The sequence below is a fragment of the Mya arenaria genome, chromosome 13 (assembly GCF_026914265.1).
Source record: "Mya arenaria isolate MELC-2E11 chromosome 13, ASM2691426v1".
NCBI lineage: Eukaryota > Metazoa > Mollusca > Bivalvia > Myida > Myidae > Mya > Mya arenaria.
The window spans coordinates 14,069,177-14,089,860 of record NC_069134.1 but is presented as its reverse complement, the minus strand read 5'-3'; the positions used below and the strand labels follow the sequence as shown (position 1 = coordinate 14,089,860).

Sequence of the window (20,684 nt, the reverse complement as noted above, 5' to 3'; positions counted from 1 at the left end):
TTATGACCCGCACGCGATCTCCCGATGATGGTAAATAGCAAGAATAAAGATATTTTCTTAAGCGTTTGGTGAACGCTACTTTGTTTCTGCTAGGCAACCCCGTGTTGAAATTGTCTGGCACTGTCTCTAGTCTCGTGGGTTGACATCGTTTTATGTTTATGTACGGCCGAATAGTTTACTTCTTTTCTGTCTTCAATAACTTTTTGTTTCATACATTGACATACTAAATAGTTAAGTTATTGAGTGTTGGTATATGGTAAACTGTGTGTTTTAACAGTTCGTGTTTTTTTTTTGCTGCTCAAAACGTTAATGGACGAACTATTGATTATACACGGACGAGGAGCCAAATGTGTGCTTGATATAGCAACCAACCGGCTATAACATGGACAGCAAAGTTAAGTAAGAGTACCAAATCCAGCACAGGAATGTTGAAATAGGTGACAGATGGGGTGATAGTTCAATGGAAACTGTTCATTGCACAAATAACGTTGCGTAAGAAGGTCATAAACTTCATAAGACCCTGGGGTGTTGGCATGACTTCACCATGAAACGTGGACCAATACGGCCACTGCAATAGAAACACGCTGAATATGGAATAACTGGAAGGTATATAGACATCACAGCCAATTATGATCCGATTCTACAACGCTAATTGTATCATTTGAATGCCTGGTTGGGGAATACAGTGTCATGTAAAATATTAATTAGCTATTGACATCCTGTTTGTTTGCTACTGTGGTCTCGTTACCTTAAAAATGGTTGGTAATAAGCACAGAACTATCATAAAGTATTTTATGCACTACGTGACTGGTATAACAAAGATTACATGCAACACTGTAGTATCTACCTAAATTAAAACACAGTCTTGAATCATACATACTTCAACAACCGATTACCATGAATATGAATGCGTGATAAAACGATTGGCCAGTCAAATAAATCGGCAAATGGTACAAGTAACACCAAGAGGCAACTGTGCAATTGTGTTTGATCATTTTGTTTGATCGCTGTATTGTGTTCGATCACTGTGTTTGATCACTGTGTTTGATCAGTGTGTTTGGACACTGTTTGATCACTGTATGATGTTCGATCACTGTGTTTGATTATCACTGTATAGTGTTTAACCACTATGCTTGATCACTATTTTTTATTACTGTACTGTGTTTGGTCATTGTGTTTTGATTACCACAATGTGTTTGATCACTATGTTTGATCACTGCACTGTGTTTGATCACTGTGGTTAATCACTATGTTTGATCACTGTGTTATGCTCAGTATGTTTAATCAGTATGTTTGAGAACTTTGTTTGATCCTTGTGTTTGATCACTATATTTGATCCCTGTGTCTGAACACTCTGTTTAATCGCTGTGTTTGATCACTATGTTTAATCACTGTGTTTGATCATCATGCTATGTTTGATGACTGTAAAAGACGCAATCTAAAAACAAGTAAAGGTGTGCAGTGTTGTTTTTCAATGGATCACACGACAGACATACTTGTTTCTAATTATGTACCTACGGTCTAAATGAATATTCGTTTTCTTTTGGCTTTATTCAGAAATGTCTCCCGGCCGTATATGATCAGATTGTTCAAGTGCACAGCGCATAATTTGCACATATAAAGCTGGAGGTAAGATCCTTTTTACTTGTTAAAGCACAACAGACATAAATAAGGAAGTTGGATAAAAATATGCATTAGACGTCTATATGGCAAGAGATTTATCAGATCTATAATCAATAACAAATCACGAAACGCTGTACAGTTAAGCCTCATTTTTCTCTTGTAAACAAGACATTGTATCTAAGAATGAATTATGAGCTGAGGTGCCAAATTCTAAAAATTAGTTTTTCTTTGAAATCAAATATCCTGATACATTTTTTAACTTGTTGTACAGTTATTTACGTATACGCCTTTGTTATTACGGATTCATTTACGCTGGTCTAGCTAAATGCAAACAGTATAATTAAAGTGAGGACTTTAGATATAATACAAAAGTAATCGTTAGTTTAATAAATGATACACAATTTACATTTTTTGTGAAAACTATAACTTTCTTGCTGTTGTTTCCTTGTTTCATTTTTTCTTAGTTTGTGTAAAGAACACACGAACGTAACGTAGCTATCGTTAACTTTATCTTACTTGATCATATACAGGATAATTGTTTGTTTCGGTGTAATATCGTTATAAATTTGAGTCGGCACCAAAATTTATACTTTACGAGTGGAGAAGCCAAGAGTGAAATATACACTTTGGTTGTTCATGAGGATAAACATATGAATCGCTTCATATTTACGCTTTATCTTACACTGAACATTGTTTTTCTTTTTATTGTTTGCCCAAAAATGGAATCAAAAATCATTTAATTACACTTACTAAAAAAGCGCCAATTTGTTATTTTATTTTGTCTGTTGAAACAGTGAAATATCAATTTTATTTTACTGGTTTAATCTCTATAAACCAAAGGAAAGCATATGATAAATGGGATTACCCCAGTAGTTTTCATTGTATTATTTAACGTTGTTTTATTTGTTTGTAAGGGCTTGTCCCTGTAGTTTTCATTCTGTTCTTAACGTTTTCGTATTTGACTGTATGGGCGTATCCCTGTAGTTTTCATTCTGTTCTTAACGTTTTCGTATTTGACAGTATGGGCTTGTCCCTGTAGTTTTTATAGTGTTCTGAACGTTTTCGTATTTGACTGTATGGGCGTATCCCTGTAGTTTTCATTGTGTTATTTAACGTTGTTTTATTTGTTTGTATTGGCTTGTCCCTGTAGTTTTTATAGTGGTCTTAACGTTTTCGTATTTGACTGTATGGGCTTGTCCCTGTAGTTTTTATAGTGTTCTTAACGTTTTCGTATTGGACTGTATGGGCGTATCCCTGTAGTTTTCATTGTGTTATTTAACGTTGTTTTATTTGTTTGTATGGGCTTGTCCCTGTAGTTTTTATAGTGTTCTTAACGTTTTCGTATTTGACTGTATGGGCTTGTCCCTGTAGTTTTTATAGTGTTCTTAACGTTTTCGTATTTGACTGTATGGGCGTATCCCTGTAGTTTTCATTGTGTTATTTAACGTTGTTTTATTTGTTTGTATGGGCTTGTCCCTGTAGTTTTTATAGTGTTCTTAACGTTTTCGTATTTGACTGTATGGGCTTGTCCCTGTAGTTTTTATAGTGTTCTTAACGTTTTCGTATTTGACTGTATGGGCGTATCCCTGTAGTTTTCATTGTGTTATTTAACGTTGTTTTATTTGTTTGTATGGGCTTGTCCCTGTAGTTTTTATAGTGTTCTTAACGTTTTCGTATTTGACTGTATGGGCTTGTCCCTGTAGTTTTCATTGTGTTCTTAACGTTTTCGTATTTGACTGTATGGGCGTATCCCTGTAGTTTTCATTCTGTTCTTAACGTTTTCGTATTTGACTGTATGGGCTTGTCCCTGTAGTTTTTATAGTGTTCTTAACGTTTTCGTATTTGACTGTATGGGCTTGTCCCTGTAGTTTTTATAGTGTTCTTAACGTTTTCGTATTTGACTGTATGGGCGTATCCCTGTAGTTTTCATTTTATTATTTAACGTTGTTTTATTTGTTTGTATGGGCTTGTCCCTGTAGTTTTTATTGTATTCTTAACGTTTTCGTATTTGACTGTATGGGCTTGTACCTGTAGTTTTCCATGTATAAGTCAGTTTTTGTTAGACTTTAATCATCTTGCCCTAAGCTTTCGACTGCTTTGCTTTCACCGCATTATTGAATTCCCCTTAAACAAAGCAGCTTACTTGTAGACATGTGCTTGCTTATATTTTCTTTCAGCCGGAAAACAAATCCAAAATTTCTCCGAATTCACAAGAGACAATTGTCTTAGAAGATTCCGCATAATATATAAGGATAGGAACACCTCCATTAGTTGTATTGTTGTATAACTTGTATCGATCCGGGAGACAGGCCCGTCGTCCTGTGTGGGCTACAATCACTTTTTGTGCCCCTCGTCAGGCGTTCATAAACACGACTCTAAGACTTGCAAGTAAGAAATATCTTATTCTAGAGACACTGTCATAGGTTCGCTGATTGTTTAAAATTAATCAAAAGAGTTTTGCTCATAAAAGAAAGCTGAACGTAGTTTTTTTTTCATTGATTGCATGTCAGTAGTCGCTAGTCATGGGTGATACAGCAGAGTTCATTGATTGCATGTCAGTAGTCGCTAGTCATGGGTGGTACAGCAGAGTTCATTGATTGCATGTCAGTAGTCGCTAGTCATGGGTGGTACAGCAGAGTTCTCAAAACAAATCTGACCCATCAGTCCAGTCAGGTAAAATTGTATTGTGTCTAGAAAATATTTTTTCCGGGACGGCGCAATTGAAGAAATTGGTTGATCTGTTGTACTATAACTGCAGCAATGTAATTGTTGGCGTTAAGTTGTAGAGTTTGTTCCTTTTGTATTTCTCTCTTCATTAAGATCCCTCTTGTAAATAAATAGATAAACTGAAACATGTTCACGATAAAATAAAACATGTATTTCCCTCCCGAATGGCAGTCAATAAGTCATTTCGCATTAAATGTCTGCGGGACAATTTATGCGAAATATGGGAAACGTTCCATACACGCTATGTCGATATCTAGGCGCGTAATCGCCTTATTTGAGTTTATAAATGTCTGGCTATTTGAGTAATCTGAGCATTGTGGTAAGCCCGAGACTTGTATCCTGTGTTTCTTATCTTTAAACTTACGATTGTAAGCGCGAGAATATGTAGCGATTTTCAAGCACAGTGCTTTCCCACAAAGGGAAATAACCACTGCATCTGACCAGCGACCAGTCTAAATAAAAAGGAAGCGAATACAATTGTTTTTCGTTAGATTAGTTCGGCTAGCATTTCTTTATTAAACATAAGATATGTCGGTGTTTTCACTATTCACGGACATCAAGCCGATCTATTTGCAGCATAGTTTACGGAAAATTGAAAGAAAGTATTTTCTTTCCTTACAATCTAAAAATGTATCTATAGACCCAGGTCCATTGAAAAGTGTTAACATGTATCCCTACATACGCGTGTCTTATAAGACAAGGGCAACAATGCCCAAGTTGAAGATATTCTAATATACTGTTACAATGTAATGCAATTTTAATAATGACATTTGGAAAAAAAAAAGGATTTTTTTTTTATCCATTTACAAAATAAAATGCATTACAAAGGAATTCAAAGTCTTTAAAAACTAATGCGATGATTTAGGAACTTTTTGAATTCAACCTAAATTATTTATTGCGCGTCAACAACAAGTCGCTTTTCGGTGAAATGTGTAAAAAAACGTGTTTCTAGCGTCAAACTTTACATTATTTGAAAGTCAAAGGAATGAAAGAAAACGAATCAATATTTTGTTCGGAACAGCTTGTAAATTCCGACCTTTGGGCAATCTTCGTTACCGGTTTACCATGTGCCATCGAGTTAGAGTTTTTTCATCCGCACCGGAAACACATACTTATATCAAATATCACTTTCATTGCAAAAATAAACTGCTGACCCCCTAGGAATAGCAACATTCCCAAGACCTTTAGAATATAACACCATCAAGCCCCCGAAAAAGTCTTTTTGCCATGCGATAAGGCAATGTCGTGGTAGATTGAGCAGGGAGAAGACACGAGGATGTTTGCTCTGCAGCCAATCCCACGATATCTATACTCGCCGAATCAATCAACTCTACATTGATCTTGGAACTTTCAGGAAATGTAATTAACGACGAAAATAACATTAAAAACGTCACGCTACATTTACTTCAAAATGTGGTTACAAAACAAATTACTATATGTATCTAAAAACTTTTGTGTGGTGATAATATGCATAAAACTTTAAATGTACCATGTTTAATCCACATAATGTCTGATTCCATTGTGCCTGTGTGTTTCTTCGTCTATGAATTTTAAAGGTAAATTGGGTTAAAACGTTCCTTAAAGGCTCGTTAACAATTATTTTTATAGGGCCATGAACGATCAAAATGTCTCCCAGCTAACACTATAGTTCAATGAAGCATACATGTGCAAGGCCGAAGGAAGTCATTTTTCCCTCGTTTGCAAAAAAAACGTGCGTGCATGGGATGCCTCTTCCTCTTCCTAATCAATATCATTAATGTTTCAAATTAACTCTTGATCAAATCGAGTCGCTATTGATCTAGACTGACTGGCAATGATAAATATATTCACACCTGAGGCAGGAACGGTGCTTAAAGGTAACTTCGGTGATGCCATTGACAAGTGTAAGTTCCAATGGCAGGGATGGTAGAACACGGAAAGTATGTACACGCCAGAGCTGCTGCAGTACCATGATTGTCGATGAATATCAGAGCATCGAACTGCTCATCCTTTTAACACCGTTCGTAAACAATACCATTGCCACTGTTTACAGGTATGCAATATCCAGATAGAAGGACGCTGGCAGAAGACGTGATCATACGTCGCATCGAATTACTAAACAATTTAAAACAATAGACCCATGGCTGTAGTTGCAAGCTGGATGATCTATGTTGTCCGGTAACATGTATATACTTTCAAGCTGGATCAACTATGTTGAACGGTTACATGTCTGTACTTTTAAGCTGGATCAACTATGTTAAACTGTAACCTGGCTGTACTTTCCAGCTGGATCAAATATGTTGACAGGGTAACATGGCTGAAGTTTCAAGTTGAATCAACTATGTTGATCGGTAACATATCTGTACTTTCGAGCTGGATTAACTATGTTGACCTGTAACATGACAGTAGGTTGAAGCTGGATCAACTATGTTGACATGCGACATGGCCGTTGATTCAAGCTAGATCAACTATGCTGACATACGACATGGCTGTACTTTCAAACTGGATCAACTATGTTGACCTGTACATGTCTGTACTTTCAAGTTGGATCAACTATGTTGATCGGTAACATATCTGTTCTTTCAAGTTGAATCAACTATGTTGATCGGTAACATATCTGTACTTTCAAGTTGAATCAACTATGTTGATCGGTAACATATCTGTACTTTCAAGCGGGATCAACTATGTTGATCGGTAACATATCTGTACTTTCAAGTTGAATCAACTATGTTGATCGGTAACATATCTGTACTTTCAAGCTGGATCAACTATGTTGATCGGTAACAAGTCTGTACTTTCAAGCTGGATCAACTATGTTGATCGGTAACATATCTGTACTTTCAAGCTGGATCAACTATGTTGATCGGTAACATATCTGTACTTTCAAGCTGAATCAACTATGTTGATCGGTAACATATCTGTACTTTCAAGCTGGATCAACTATGTTGATCGGTAACAAGTCTGTACTTTCAAGCTGGATCAACTATGTTGATCGGTAACAAGTCTGTACTTTCAAGCTGGATCAACTATGTTGGCCGGTAACATATCTGTACTTTCTAGCTGGATCAAAAAGGTTGAGCGGTAACTGTCTTTAGTTCCAAACAGAACCAAGACAATTGACCTGTATCACGTCTGCGATTTCAAGCTACATGTATATGAATTAATTTTACCGTTAACATAGCTGTAGTTCGATGCTGGATCAACTAGGTTGCCCAGTAACACGTATACAGTTCCAAGCTGGATCCACTAGGTTGACCAGTAGCAGGTATATAGTTTCAAGCTATATTAACTAGGTTGACGGGTAACATGTGTATGGTCACAAGCTGGATCAACTAGGTTGACCGGTAACATGTGTATGGTCACAAGCTGGATCAACTAGGTTGACCGGTAACATGTGTATGGTCACAAGCTGGATCAACTATGTTGACCGGTAACATGTATATAGACACAGGCTGGATCAACTATGTTGACCAGTAGCATGTATGTAGTCCCCACCTGAATCAACAAGGTTCACCAAATGCCTTCATGATCAGGAAAGGACAAATACTTTAAGACGCACGTAACTTACCAAATGCAATAACAGTGGTGTTATGGTCAACACTTCTACCATTGTTATTCCAAGGACATTAGCAAGAACACATTTGCTGGCAGATCGCGGTGAGTTTAAAAGAAATAGTCAAAATGTGGCGTACTTAATAATTATTATGAAAGAAAAATAAGGTGGAATTAAAATGAGGGTCTCTGCGATTAAGTATTTAACATATAGCGTATCTAAACAGTCAAAACCAGTCTTAATCGTCTCAGAAAAACACGAAGTAACAACCGAGAACCAAGAGGAAATACAAGGAACATACATCGTTTGCGCTGCTTATAGAGCCATGCCAGATCCTAATGATCGTATATAAGACAACAACCGTAGTAGTATTTGCATACACATCCACTACATTATAATTATTAACAGAATCCTCTCGGTGACATACAACTCTACTACCAAAACAAAACAGAATCTTCTTCGCAAATTGTAAGTCTGCTGACAAAACAGAACAGAATCCTCTTGGCGACATGCATGTCTGCTGACAGAACAGAACATAATTATCTTAGCGACATGCATGTCTGCTGACAAAACAGAACAGAATCCTCTTGGCGACATGCATCTCTGCTGACAAATCAGAACTGAATCCTCTTTGCGACATGCATGTCTGATGACAAAACAGAACAGAATCCTCTTGGCGACATACATGTCTGCTGACAAAACAGAACAGAATCCTCTTGGCGACATGCATGTCTGATGACAAAACAGAACAGAATCCTCTTGGCGATATACATGTCTGCTGACAAAACAGAACAGAATTATCTTAGCGACATGCATGTCTGCTGACAAAACAGAACTGAATCCTCTTGGCGACATGCATGTCTACTGACAGAACAGAACAGAATTATCTTAGCGACATGCATGTCTGCTGACAAAACAGAACTGAATCCTTTTGGCGACATGCACGTCTGCTGACAAAACAGAACAGAATCCTTTTGGCGACATGCATGTCTGCTGACAGAACAGAACAGAATTATCTTAGCGACATGCATGTCTGCTGACAAAACAGAACTGAATCCTCTTGACGAAATGCATGTCTGCTGACAAAACAGAACTGAATCCTTTTGGCGACATGCACGTCTGCTGACAAAAACTAACAGAATCCTTTTGGCGACATTGCACGTCTGCTGACAAAACAGAACAGAATCCTCTTGGCGACATGCAGTGATGCAGTTTGTTAGTTTGCCGACATTTCATATATACTCTGGCAACAGAAATGACAGTTTGAGATTTAAAAAAACAAGCAATTATACTTTCTAATGCTTTCAGTTATATATGAGCCAACTGCGTTCGTCTTATATGCTACCAGCTTGGCAAGATGAAGCTGTTTTACAAAGATTTGTAGCGTGCATGTAGGCTGTTGATAGATTCTCTCCGGAAAGATGATACAATTAATAAGCCAGGAAACAGAATATAAAATTAATTAAATTAAATTAATGTGATTTACTGAAATTCCTATTGTTTTAATTACTACTCCGGTAGGAATAATTGTTAATTGATACACTAATTGATATCTTCTATTGATATATCACATGATTTATGTTTAGTTTTTTAAAGTAAAGAAATGTATAATGAATTTTTTTTGTAAATTCCCATTCAAAGACGGTTTGTATATGGCAAATGGTTCACATTTTTGGGATTTAGCAGCCTTGTTCCTATAAATGTTTCTCATTTATGTTTAAATAGTTTAGTAAATATTTTAAAACATATTTTGCACAAAATATTGTATTACTCGAAAATAGTAGGTTGCCTTTGAACCGATGTGCCAAACATGTTGTTGTTGTTTTTTAATTTAATTGTCTCAGTGGTCTGCAATATCAGTATTTCAAGATTTAATGATCAATAAATATAAAAACAAATGAAATGAATCGACAGTGGCACCTGCAGCCATATGAGACCAAGGAGCGACACTTTGATTTGTTCCCATATCAGTATTAAGCGTTACCTTCAAGACCAGATCCACATTAACTTTCACGCAAAAGATTTCAAGATCTCTCATTCAAGTGTTCTTTCTTTTAATTCCTTCGCCAATATAATAAAAGCACTTTTTGCAGCGTACTTTTATTGCAAACGGAATGTTCTAGTGATTACGAGAAATGGTTTATGGTAAGGCGTAGATAAAACTGTTTGTTTCCGCCAACCAGGCCGACCCTATGTATTTCTTCCCGACCCTATACTTGTATTGCCGTAGTGTGTTTTTTCCCAAAATTATTGCATTTTTTAGTAGACGTTTTAATATTTGACTATTTTGTATCTAAAATTTGCTACAGTAGATATTTACCCTGATATAGGTCGGATCGGTACAAAATCCCGGTTCTCTAAACCCCCTTTTTATTTGAAGATGTTAGTAGAAATATAGGATGGGCTTGTGTAATTAGCATCATGCCATGGAAACTACCTGAACAAGCCCAAAAGACAAAACATCAAATGTGATCAAGCCCAAAAGACAAAACATCAACTGTGATCAAGCCCAAAAGACAAAACATCAACTGTGATCAAGCCCAAAAGACAAAACATCAACTGTGATCAAGCCCAAACGCCATTGTTTTTTCTGAAGGAACACAAACATACACATTTTATTTGAAAATAGGTTACATACTTGGGTATGTTATGCGAACAGTGCCTTCACCGGGCGCGCCAAACTAAAGTTTAGCAGAGGTAGGAAAACATCGACTTATATAGTTTTGTAGATATTAATTCATATTTCATTCGATGGGTTCATTGCAGAAAAAATGCATATCTGCCCCTTAATTACTCAAATGAATTTATTTAAATAATAATTAAAACACTAATGAAGTAAAATTGAAATGTCATCAAGTCAAATGAAAGATAATTGTTGACTTGAATCAGCAGAAAATTATGCAAGGAGCATTTAGAGGCGGTAAACAGTCGTACACAGCCCGTAAAGTAGACCGGTGAAGGGAACAAGTAGTCCGACCTTGTCATGTATTATGATTTAAGACAGCAAAAAATAAAGACTCATTGAAGAAATGAGAGTTCGACATTTCATCAGGCCAACTATTCGAAACTGTATACATTTATGTTTTTGACATTAAAATCACGTGTATGTTGTCGTGCTAGTTTGATATCACATCGTAGCATCAATAATATATTAGATGTCACTGGTTAAATTATTTAAAATGTTTAGATAAAAATAAACTTTTCATTGCTTGGGAAATAAACAGTCGGGAATAAGCAGTCGGAAATGTCCTTTTGAAAAAAAAGCAATATTCTCATCAATATTTGAATATACATGTAGGTACATGTGGTTTCCTGGTTAAGATAAAAAAAATTATATAATTCATTATTGGTAAATTATGAGTTTGGCCAATTGTTTCTGTAAAAAGGCGAGGTTTTTTTGGAAACTAATTAAGTCTATTATATATTTCAGCGGACAATATAGAGGTTTATGTTCACAGTAGGTTAAGGAGAGGCCTTCTTTAGTGCAACACCGAATGATATACGATCTCTACGTTAAAACAGAGACTTTGAAATGAAAGATAGTTCTTGGCAATGTTGTTGTTTTTAATTATGACATTAATTGATAAGTATTTGGCAATATTGTGACACTGCATTGCATGAATGCTCTTTAAACTATTTAGTAATGACAAATTAAGCGCAGTTAAAACAAAAGCACAGTCAATAAAGTGGTACAATACCAAATTTAATTTGCGTTTCATTCGCATGTCTTCGTTATAAACGGACAGGTAAGTAAACACGTCAGGAACATCACGTTAATCATTATATATTATGATGTAACTCTCTCCGAATTAGCATTAAGCAAGGGGCATTAAAGGAGTATAACAATCAAGAAAACCAAACACAATATAAATACGAATATGCAAATCCGAAATAAAAATTAAAAAAAAAACACAACATGTATACACAATGTGCTCCAGCAAAACAGCAAATGGTTTCTTTTAACCGACTGGCAGAAGAGTGGCACACTATAAATATAAAAATATTTGATACAATATTAGCAAATGATACAATATATACACCACTGCGTGCTATAAATACAGTACAACAACGTCACAACATGGGGGCCCAGCGTTCAGGTATATCCGCTGTCGTCCCCCGGGGATTGCGATTTGTGCCCCGAGGTTCGCCGCGGGCTGTTACCTTGCATCCCGTGACGCCGTGAGTGGCTAGCTCCACCCGGGCAAAGTTCCCCTTGCCCAGGACATGGCCGTCCATCACATAACGACCTATACCCTGTATCTTCTTCCCCATGATCGTAATACCACTTCCGCTTCCGCTAGGGGCAGCGATGGTGCACTTTGTCGTAGAATCCTACCATTATCATTAAAAAATATGAAAGTCATATCAAGTAAAATGACCCCGCCAATGTGTATCATTATTTTGTGTTCATTGTTGAAAAGAGATTCTTAACATCATAGTTTAATCCAAGTGAGAAGCTCGGCGTTTATATCCATACCTCAATGCTACACAATCTGACATCCGGAACAGACTGATGCACTACTGGCACCGCCAGATATAAAATCTTTTCGAATCGATGTCCTAGCACAAATCATCGTCATTAACTAAATCGATCCAGCACAAAATAATAAGCAATCAGATTGGATATATATTACCGGCGTTAATTTCCAATTCAATTGATATAGTATCCGATGGTTCGGTGGATAAAAGCAGAAACTAGCGAGATCTTTTATCCGCCTTTGAGCAATAACTGGACACTAGAGGATATCACGAATCGATTCTTAAAGTATCCATTGCATACACAATCTAATAAAAATGCAATACTTGCTAAAACACTACGCTATCTCACAGACATTCGAAATAAACTGATTCTTGTAATCTACGAAATGGGTAACACAGTGTGATGATGCTTGGAACCGCCCGCCAATCGATATTGGCAATATATGGAATATACTCTATCGTCCGCCATCTTGCTACGTCACACGCGCGCGAGATTCTATGTACAGTCCGAAACAAACACGAGAAATTCTTGCTTTCACTTAATACCAATAAGTATCAACCAATATACCGAACCACGTGCTCGCAGTTTCATGAAATTTTCATAAATTAATTATGACAATGCATCACGTGACTCGTTGCCCTAGCGACATGGATTGTTCGTCTGCTGTATCGGATTTTCTCTGGAATTCCAATAGCATCACGAACTTCCATACCAGGCGATTGAGGATCTCACTAGGTGAGCGTCCCGTTTCATATTGCTTTAAAACCAGCCTGTCCTAGTCAAAATATTATGTCTGGCATCGGTCAAAACAAATTTATGGGTACAGCATAGAATCGAAGTAAACACACCGCCTCGGTGTCTGTTGATTTTATACGTCGATGATTGTTCTCAAAGACTGTGAAGTTTTACATTGTGAACTATCAAAAAAGTATAAAACCTTGGTAGAACATTACCAGGTAATTAAATAAAAGGTGTTTCTGACGAATTATAGAAATTGACTAAAGCTGCAAACGTCAAACACAATTATGTGAGAACAATTGAACAAGTGGATTTCGAAGCCAATAATACTGTTGAAATAGAACCATACATTATAGATAGTTGCCTTCAATGACTATTTAACAGTTCAAAGATCTTTAGGTGCATGTTGGAGTAATGGCATACGTTATTTGGTATCATTGTTGTACATAACCGAGTAGCTCTTTTATTTAGTGAGTATAGAATCCCTAAATGGACAACCCATGTACATGTTAATAGTTCATTATGTCCATGTACGACACAAACTCATTTTACATCAGTTTTCAGCGAAGAATGTAAGTTATATTAAGATGTACATCAATATTAAATATGATTAAATATGTACATAACATTCCTCTGATCTGACTTCCTTTACCAGAATTACTGTCAGCGTTTTCTCGGCTACATATTTTCTTTGATCTCCCCCCGTATAAAATGACAATTATTATTCATAAACACACGTGACTATAAAGCGTAAGCCGCACACTTCTCATTCGGACAGATAATTGTGTATTTTAATTACAAAGCCTAATTAGTACAGACAGCACATATAAATAACAGTGTTCGCTCCTTCCCAGTGTATCTACCGACTTATATATTGTGAGCTTGCATGAGACATATTCGTCCTTCATCTAGATGAAGCATTCCTATCAGTCGTCAGTCCGCTTTTTTGGCTGCATTATAACCTAACCCCAAATATTTAGGGGTTTAAACCTTAGCAGTCTCATCAGCGCTGTTGAGACATCGATTAATCACGTCTTAAATTAAAGTTAAACGTTACACATTAAAGGCACAAAAAGAGTCAACAGGCAATGCCAGTCCCGGCCCTTCCACATTTTATTGGTTGCAGCGTTTACGACAAGAAGTCCTCCGAAGGCAGTCAAATAGCCCTAAAGGCAACTTTTGTGACTTATTGTACACTATCGGTATATGCGTGGGTTTTAATGATCATAAGACTTAGTTATATAACTTCTCAGATTGTAATACTATTGCAATACATATTTGAAATGAAATCAGACTAAACTAAACTGGCATAGTTATTCAATGCATTTTAATCATGTATGTGAAATATGGGGTTACACTTGATCAAAAGCTATTGAAAAAAGTCATATGGATCAAATGTAGATTATGGTATAATGCTTAACAATAGAAGAAGCTATCCCTTGAAATTACAATTAGTTTCCATAAAAGTTCAATCGAATTTTGAACACGACGATTACTTCTTAGATAAACGCTTAGATATGCTTTGTAAAAGATGATAAGACATTATATTGGAACTTTTAGAAGTGGACTGAAAACTCATTATTTTCCACTGCAAGTAAGTCTTGGAAGTTATATACATATATTTATGAAACATTGTTGATCAAAGGTAAATTACTTTTTGAATATTTACATGTTGGTATTATATCTTTAAAATATATACTTTCAGTGTAAGATATGATTTAACAGTATCTATGTTTGATGTAAATGTTATGGCCTTTGTATGTTATAATCATATGATCTTGATGCTGAAAGCTACCAACTGTATGTTCCGTATGTTCTTGCCTTTGTTGTACATTTATCATATAAATAGTATTCTAATACAAAGCAGAATATTTATTTGACTTTAAAAGCATTGCAAGTTCATTGTCATACGGACAAACACTTATGTAACACCTTTTCAGTGGGGCTATATGGCAACTGCATGTAAAGTATAACTTCATTATAAGTGATTCTGGCCGTGCCTGAACGAGCATATGTCATGTCATTGACATTGCAACGCCGTTGACGTCAGCAACGCTGATGACGTTAATACAAATAAATTCCGTCTTTTTGAAATGTAATGATATAAACTCGGACTGCTAATAGACCATTTGATATTAATGTAACATTTGCTTAAAAGGGAAAATGACTCGATATACAAAGACATGATTGTAACTTCAGAGCTACAACAGCTCATTGTGATTTTACAAAATGAAGCCTTAATCATGAAAAATAAAACTAATTATGTTTTTAAAGGGTCAGTGACAGATCAAGGTCATCATGCCCAAACAATGCAGTAGCGCGTAATATAAAAACATGTTGAGATTAATGTGATGGCATTTAGTGGCGGATCCTTGGTCTAGTGGTAGAACACTTACTGCCAATACAGTGGTCGCAGGTCTGATACCCCGCCGCACCACTAAAAATACTAATCGTTTTCCGGGAGGGACGTTAAACGGCGGTCCCGTGTGACAGTGCTATACATTGGTGCACGTTAAAAAACAAGGGTAGCTCTAACCAGGGTTACATTATGTCTGTGCACTATGCTCCAAAAACCTAAAATAACTAACACTCTTATCGGAGCACCCACCGAATGGGTATGGCCCGAATGCGAGTATAAATTAACTTACACACTCACTGTGATAACCCTTGCATTGCAACTTGTTTTTCATTAGCAGCGACCATGTCCATGTTTCTTGCAAGTTTGTTTCCCATTTCGATTTTGAATTCAAACATTTGACGGTTAAGAGTGCAATGGGGCTGTCTATAAAAAAACTTCAATAATTAAGATCCTTAAAATCTTAAAAATGCCTAAGTGATTGAATAGATTATTTTGTTCTAATAAATCCAATCGTGAAGAAACATTACTTCAAAGGCCTAAAACATGGCCAATGAAATGGTGTTACAGTGTAGGAAAAACACCTATATATATGCGTGAGGAACACACGTGTTGTTGCTACCTTTCCATGCGTACACTGGCCGCACGACATGAAACTCTTGTGTGATATGCAATAATTCATATTTCGCTATAGAAAGTTGATAAAATGTTTTTGTGACATCATTGGGCCGAATGTGTGCCGTGATATAGAAATTTGAATGGAATCCGAGTGTCAACGGTCAATAAATAATAGCATCCACTGAACATGATGGTATATATTTTATCATTTTATATATAAAACAAGGCTTCGTTCGGACTGCCCCGTCACCTCGGGCTGCCCCATCAACTCGGGCTGTTTTTTTCCTGAAAACATCAAATGTATGCATAAGTGTACACGTAGTTTACCCAAAAGAGGAACTGAATACAGCTCGAAATTGAATGCCTATGAAGAGTCCAAAGAACGAATGTATTATTTTGTCCAAGAACAGACACATAAATACATCAAAGTCAAACTTGCTTTCAAGACTTGTACAGTTTGGAAATATAATAAATGGAAGCATTTCCTTCCAGTAGACGAAAGCGGCAGACAAACAATAATCTTGGCTCAACACCTGACATGAGCCAACATCCGCCTTGGGCCAGGGTTGTTTGGACGAGCGACTTTAATTATATCCTTCAAACAAACCACTTTCTGAATTGTTATTCTTTCAAATGGTAGAACAAATCAAACACTAAACGCTGTTCAAATAAATCTTTACAAATAGTGAAAACTTGTTTGTCGTTCTGGGTTGACTTTTCTGTAATTTCATTATCATTCCAAGTAATACATTAGTGCTAATTCAGATACCTCGTTTACAAAAAGGTGCCGATTTCTTTTGATATTTTCATTTCTTTGCGACGTTAAATATTTCTTTTATTTAGGTGTATTGGTTAATCATAATAGATCTTTTATATACAGTATATTTACCTATTTTAAACCCATATTAGTTTTCAAAGTGTCTGTAAATCCCTGCGTAACATCAATAATTACAAAGCACACATTGTAGGGTGTTAATAAGTTCATGACAGAGTAGCGAAAAGGGTGTTATATTATCCCAAAAAATGAGATGTTTGTACTCCATTGAAAGGGTTGGGCTAATCGGACCACAATCGCGTTTTCTACGGTGTGTCAAAAGATAAGAAAGCCGCGATGTACACTTCAGCACAATACGACAATAATAACCGAGGGAAATGTCTTTATTTGATCCAATTTGCCATTTAAACGTATTTGTTCGTTCTCATTACAATCCCGCTGAGTTCAACAGCCCTGAGAGTCACTTTCACGCCTTCTGACCCCCGAAATTGTGCAACGTCAGCTTTATTGGGCTAATTTAGGGTTCACTGCATCCCAAAATCACTCCTCTAAATGCTCCTCTTATGACATTAAGAATGACTGGTTAATGGACAAAAAGCTGTTATACACTTTTTTGAAACAAATTGTTATATTCTTTCATGTTAACAATTTGCTCCTAACTATGCTAACTATATGGCTTGAAATTATACCAACATCGCACAAAAAAACGCATACGAAATTATCAAAAGTATAGTTTAAAACCATGGAGTAGAAGCTTTTGTAGAAATTTACAACTCTGCTTGATATCATTGTTATTGAACTGCTGCGTGGTTATTGAACATCCCATGTCAGTATCGACAACAGCTTGTTAGCCGCTGCCTCTGTAGCAACACGATTTGTCTTCCGTACTGTTCCAAGCAAACCTTGCATTGCCCCTGTTGTAGGTCTTCACATGTATGTGGGTTTTTTTTAATTAATGTAGTTATTTATGATAATAAAACCTGTTTACCAATGTACATACTATTTGTATGTATATATTTAAGAGTCATACTCGCCGATTCAAACTGTAATTAAGTGTTCTATCACTATAATATACCATATTCCTTGGTCACGATAAACCTTTCAACCACGTGCATCTAATGTAATGGCTTTCTCTTTTTGAGTCTTATTCGAAGTATACAACTGAACACTTTTTACGTTTCGGCAAAATGTGTGCTTATGTTGTTTCTGTTACCGACGTTATTGTTGTTGTTGTTCACGACCCTTCCGCCTATGGGTCTAAAAGTATAATAATATAAAATGCCATGTGTTTCCGGTCCGTATAGAAGCCGGCCACGCAGTGTGCTCGAGGGTTGGACCGAAAAGAAATTATTGCATTTGTTAATGCATACCTTAATTTGCATTTTTTGTACATAAAACAAAATAATCCTTTAAACGTTTAAGTTCAATGTTGACATCTCTGACGTACCTGCGTCACCGTTTCCACTCGGGTACAAGTTTATCCCTAACGATCAAAATGGCGCCAACAAGAAGTTCTTCTACAACAGCGCTTTTATCAGATGAATATTGTGTCTAGAAGTTATTATATTCGTAAATATGTTCAGTTGTGGTCTATTGAAATGTCATACTTAAACAACAACAACCGTATTGTGTTTTTCTGATGCATACCTGGTATGCAATAGGATGACACATGATCAAAAGCAGCGCCATCATTTCGTATATGCAAGCACAATTTTGACAGCTATCAAGTACCTGCGAATTAGGCTAACTTACGAGTATAAACGACCACCTGGTCTGGTGATTTACTATGCTTAAGTCGACCTCCCCGAATCGGATATTTGCTGCCAAACTTAATAACCACTTTCTCTGCAAGATTTATAAAACTCATACTTGTGGTTTGGACGCACAACTGTTTTAACAATTGGGTATACCTTCGTTTTTCGTCAAGTCAGACATTAGTGGTTATAGACCACTAAATATTTATCCTTTATATTCCATCGTGAATTGACCGAATCGCATGCGAAATAACGCTGATTTCTAGTGTTTCACGACACCAAACAGCTTATTTGGGATAAAAGTTCCATTTGAGGAACAAACATTAAAAAGTCATCATGAACAAGTTATGTTGTTGTTTTTTTATGATGGAAAGTAGCCAACGGTCTAGCATGGTATAACCTTTACATGCTTTGATTCTATGTCATGTGTAAATATATATACATCAGTATATTGTGTATAAATAAAGATGTGAATTGAGCATATGTGAATTGTGTCGAAGTGGAGTGTGTATGTGTATTGTGTGGATGTGGAAGATGTGTAAGGCGGGTGTTTGTGCAGTGTGTGTATGTGGAGTGTTTGGATGTGGATTGTGTGTTTGTGCAGTGTGTGTATGTGGAGTGTTTGGATGTGGATTGTGTGTTTGTGCAGTGTGTGTATGTGGAGTGTTTGGATGTGGAGTGTGTGTATGTGGAGTGTGTGTATGTGGAGTGTTTGTATGTGGATTGTGTGTTTGTGCAGTGTGTGTATGTGGAGTGTATGGATGTGGAGTGTGTGTTAGTACAGTGTGTGTATGTGGAGTGTTTGTTTGTGGATTGTGTGTATGTGGAGTGTGTGTATGTGGAGTGTGTGTATGTGGAGTGTGTGTATGTGGAGTGTGTGTATGTGGAGTGTTTGTATGTGGAGTGTATGGATGTGGATTGTGTGTTAGTGCAGTGTGTGTATGTGGAGTGTATGGATGTGGAGTGTGTGTATGTGGGGTGTGTGTATGTGGGGTGTATGGATGTGGAGTGTGTGTATGTGGAGTGTGTGTATGTGGATTGTGTGTATGTGGAGTGTATGGATGTGGAGTGTGTGTATGTGGAGTGTATGTATGTGGAGTGTGTGTATGTGGAGTGTGTGTTTGTGCAGTGTGTGTATGTGGAGTGTGTGTATGTGGAGTGTGTGTATGTGGAGTGTGTGTATGTGGAGTGTGTGTATGTGGAGTGTGTGTATGTGGAGTGTGTGTATGTGGAGTGTGTGTATGTGGAGTGTGTGTTTGTGCAGTGTGTGTATGTGGAGTGTGTGTATGTGGAGTGTGTGTATGTGGAGTGTGTGTTTGTGCAGTGTGTGTATGTGGAGTGTGTGTATGTGGAGTGTGTGTTTGTGCAGTGTGTGGATGTGGAGTGTGTGTATGTGGAGTGTGTGTATGTGGAGTGTGTGTATGTGGAGTGTGTGTTTGTGCAGTGTGTGTATGTGGAGTGTATGGATGTGGAGTGTGTGTTAGTACAGTGTGTGTATGTGGAGTGTTTGTTTGTGGATTGTGTGTATGTGGAGTGTGTGTATGTGGAGTGTGTGTATGTGGAGTGTGTGTATGTGGAGTGTTTGTATGTGGAGTGTATGGATGTGGATTGTGTGTTAGTGCAGTGTGTGTATGTGGAGTGTATGGATGTGGAGTGTGTGTATGTGGGGTGTGTGTATGTGGGGTGTATGGATGTGGAGTGTGTGTATGTGGGGTGTGTGTATGTGGGGTGTATGGATGTGGAGTGTGTGTATGTGCAGTGTGTGTATGTGGAGTGTGTGTATGTGGAGTGTGTGTATGTGGAGTGTGTGTATGTGGAGTGTGTGTATGTGGAGTGTGTGTATGTGGAGTGTGTGTATGTGGAGTGTGTGTATGTGGATTGTGTGTATGTGGAGTGTGTGTATGTGGAGTGTGTGTATGTGGAGTGTGTGTATGTGGATTGTGTGTTTGTGCAGTGTGTGTATGTGGAGTGTGTGTATGTGGAGTGTGTGTATGTGGAGTGTGTGTATGTGGAGTGTGTGTATGTGGAGTGTGTGTATGTGGAGTGTGTGTATGTGGAGTGTGTGTATGTGGAGTGTGTGT

The 20,684-nt window shown here is 37.0% G+C and overlaps 1 pseudogene; it reads right to left on the bottom strand.

Moving 5' to 3' along the window:
- The window catches only part of LOC128215049 (uncharacterized), an 89,269-nt pseudogene extending 76,610 nt beyond the window's left edge, over positions 1 to 12,659 (bottom strand).
- Positions 12,660 to 20,684: the final 8,025 nt, after the last annotated feature.